At 35.3% G+C, this 4,153-nt stretch overlaps 1 pseudogene; it reads right to left on the reverse strand.

Moving 5' to 3' along the window:
- Positions 1 to 1,327: 1,327 nt before the first annotated feature.
- On the reverse strand, positions 1,328 to 3,922 carry LOC120189905 (annotated as a pseudogene).
- Between the last annotated feature and the right edge of the window lie 231 nt (positions 3,923 to 4,153).

Below are 4,153 nucleotides of genomic sequence, written 5' to 3' on the forward strand. Positions count from 1 at the left end.
TTGGTAATTTCAAGCCAAGGTGGAGATTTGTTAGATTTGTCAAGAAATTAAGTTGACAAGTTGGAAATTTCATCTTGGTTGGTGGCCAAACTTTGAACATGTGAATTTCATATTTGGTGGCTAACTTGTACACATTAGAAAATTCTTTGGTAGGTGGCCAAACTTTGAACATATTGTTCTTAAAATAAATAGGCCTAAGTATTTCCATTAGAAATCATCCCAAAAACAAGTTCTCTCTTCCTCTTGTATTCTTTATTCTCCCACTTTGGGAATTCTAAAGAATTCCATTTGTTGTAATATTGGTGATATAGTGAAGTTATCATCAGGTGTGGTGCCCGAGGAGTAGACGATATTCTCGTCGAACCTCGTAAATTTGGTGTGTTCTCTCCTTTATTGTTTTTATTCGGTTCTTTTCCATTGTGTTTCAATATTCAATAGTTTGACAGGTTTATCCGCTGTGCAACCTTTGGTGGTTTTAATCTTGACATTTTAGGTCAATTTTAAAACTACGTTCGTGTGGGAAATAACCCGTTTTCCCCAACAATTATAGTCCTCTTTTAGCAGTTTAAAGTGTGGGATAGGAAGTGGACATTATATTGAGCATGAGAAGTCTTTGTTCCACTGTTAATCAATCAGCCCTAGAACCCCTAGAGGTTCTAAGGTCGTCAATTTGCTTCTACATGACCTATATCTTCTTTTTCATTCTTCCCAACTTGAGTCGATAGTTAGAGGAACATATTCCTTATATATATACTAATATAAAATATGTGAAAATATTTTAAAAATATGTATTAGTTATATTATTATATGCTTGAAAAAAAAAATAGGTTCAACTATGGTTGAAAATAATTACATATTTAGATGAATTTGAGGATGAAAATAGAATATTCAAAAGTTTAAGGACTAATTTAGAAAGAGAGCCATAATTTAGGGATGAAATTAAAATGTTTAAAAGTTCAAGAACTAATTTAGAATCAGTCATAGTTTGAGAAAGAAATGAAAATATTCAAAAGTTCAAGGATCAAATTATAATAAAAATTATAATTTGAAGACATATAATTCAATTAACTCAAAAATAACACGACATCAACTAATACGGCTAAACTCAGTGTTTGAAACAGCCCCAAGACTTTGTATTAACAAAACAAACGGCACACTATAATTTAGGATGTTGAAAATCAACAACCTAAAGGCATTATTCTCTCCAATCAAACACCAAACTAAAAACCACTTTCCCCCCTTCTCATTTTCATGATCTTTAACCACTTCCCCCCTTTCTCATTTTCATGATCTTTACGAACCAAAAAAGAAGAAAAAAAAGCCAATCGATTGTAATTTTCTCGCGTTTAATTTACAGTTCATAATTTTGTTTCCAATTGTTGATTCTGGTTCATAGGTTCAACACTGTTCTTGCCGTTCATTCTCTTTGATTCTCCAACTCTGGACAAAGGAAGAATCTCTGGTGATACTTCCCATATTTCACTATTTCTTCCCCAACTAGAGCGTCTCGGATGATGCTCTTTGTAGAAACCTAATTAAATCCGGAGAGACATCAGGCAATAGGTTCTCTTTGTAGAAACCGTCCTCGCCGCTGCGTTGCTCTTCATCACCGCTAATCTCTCGTAAAGCCTCAGCCCAAACCGGCTTCTTCCCCATTTCTACGTCGCCAATGTCTTTCCCTTTGTTTGGACTGATAAAACCTCCATTCACCGTTCTAGGTAAAATTGCGTGTTCCATTGGAATCTTTGCCCGGAAATTTGTCTTGGATGGAGGAATACCGGCGCAGAAGATCTCCATGAAGTTCTGGATGAAGCCTTTGTTGTATGGATTCTCGCGACGATCATACCGGTATCGAAAGTTTTCATACGTAGACTGCCAAGAGAACAATGATTAAAGCATAAACTTTCTCAACATATTACGTGAGGAACTAGTCCAGTCATTTAATAAAACAGATACGATTTGATATTTCTGCAGTACAATGACCAGAAAAAGAAAAGATTACCTGGTTTGTACTGATTAAATAAAAATGGAAGACGGTTAATCCACCGACAAACCAGACTGAAATAAAGGTGTAGATTAGTAATACGATGGAGGCAGGAGTTTTAGTCATTGCTTTCCAGATTGTTGTCTCCTCGTCATCCATGATTCTCGTGATATACACCCAGGAAAGTCCGTGCACGTATAAGCAAATAAGAGTCGTTAAGAAGACAAACATGAAGAAGAACCTGTAATTCCGCTGCAATAAACCAAGAAAAGGAATCAGAAACATCATCATCATAATGCACATTAAACTATTTTGAAGTTGTTTATAAACCAAATATGTCGAGAAAAGCCTATAGTGGAGATATGTAATGACCGGAAAAGGAAGGGATATAACATATCTAAAAGGACATAAAGAAATTGACTAGAAAAGGTTCACGTAAAACAATTTGTATTACCACTCCGATACACTGACCAACCCAAGGGCAATGGTGGTCGAATCTATCAACACAATTATTGCAAATCGAGCAGTGAGAACATCGAGGAGGCCTATACAGCATACAAGTATCACAGTACTTGATCTTCACGGTTATACCATTCACAATCACATCCTTTGTACGTGGTAAACGTAATGGTGGAGTTAGGCCAGGCCGGATTTCAGTAATTCCTTCAAAACCTTCAGGCTCAGGGGGATGAGGGTTTCGCGGAATTATACCAGGATCCCTTCCTGAGGTTAGTAGAAGAAGCATTATATCCTGGAGAAATTAAAAAGTGCACCAATAAATCATCAGATTTGAAGTGATCATAGAATTCTTTGGTGCTTCCGGATGTCACAAAAAAGGTTCAAAGATCACAGTACGAATACATAATATGAACTTCTGATTTATATAATTTTCCACCTCTTAACATATGAAGCAGATAAACCGAATCTCGATGTCAAAACTAGAGGTAAACACTGCAATCAGCATCAAAAACAAAGTCCAAATGATTCACTTTATTCAAAAGTAAGCCGGCAATGACGTTTACTCATTTTCACAGACATCAGGTTGTGAAACCATCTTAGCGACATAACCTTGGTGACAAAAACCATGACAGAGGAACATAGGGTTAAACTTACACATAAAGTGAGAACTACAGCGACAGCCATTATCGATATTCCGAGGTGATGAGGGAACTCGTCCGTTAACTTTCTTGCTACAAACACACAGAAGACAGCAACGGGAGCAGCAACTAAGATGATGGTGAAGAAAAGGGATCGCACATCGGGTCCAAATATAAGCCTTCCTCCCAAAACAAATATCTGCAGAAAAGGAAGAAAAAAGAACAATGAGATAAACCATAATTAAAACAATTGCATTACACTTAAATTACATCTCAGTTTCCCCACAATTATTTTCACTAATTTACACTTAAAATGATATTCTCAAGTTGAGCCAGACTGTAAAATCTCAACTAATTCTCAAAATTCCAGAGTTGCATACGATAATGTCAGGCTTAATCAATTTCGTAACAAACTTAGGCAATTCATCTACTGAAAAAAGTTAACCAATCTGATGAACTCATGATATTATTGAATCATCATAATGAAAACAAAAACCAAAGGAACCCAATTAGCCAAAATACGCCAGAGAAAAAAACCCATGAAAAAACACTTCGGAAGGCATCAAATGAACCCTAAATTTCAGATCTTAGATCAACAAACCAATAAAAAAAGAAGCTTTTCTTTTGTGCTTACATTGCTGCCCTTCCAAGCTTTATAAGTTCTGATGAGATCATCACTGGCATGGTTGGCTTCATCGGCCGAATCTGGCGTGGGACGCTGTAACCTATTCATCTTCCAAAAATTCAATCTTTTGTTTTTCCTCTCACAATTCGAAACAGAGATTTGAAGAATAAGGAAAGTAGTGGGAAAAAAAGTTTCTTTTCTGCAAAAACAGCAAAGAAATAATAAAAAGGCGGCTATTTTTTTATTTGGGTTGTCACTTTTTCAATTTAATATTATTTTGTGGGTTAAGGGACTGTTACCCTTATATTTTGTCAAATCTTTTAATATGGTGTAATATATTTTTAACATCTTCAATGTCTCTCGATTTAGACAGTTTGATATTGTTTTTGAAAAGTATTATAAAAATAATAATTTTAGAAGTACTTTTAAAAAATACAATATAAAATG

Source organism: Hibiscus syriacus, unplaced genomic scaffold (assembly GCF_006381635.1).
Source record: "Hibiscus syriacus cultivar Baekdansim isolate YM2019G1 unplaced genomic scaffold, ASM638163v2 tig00116961_pilon, whole genome shotgun sequence".
NCBI classification, from domain to species: Eukaryota; Viridiplantae; Streptophyta; class Magnoliopsida; order Malvales; family Malvaceae; genus Hibiscus; species Hibiscus syriacus.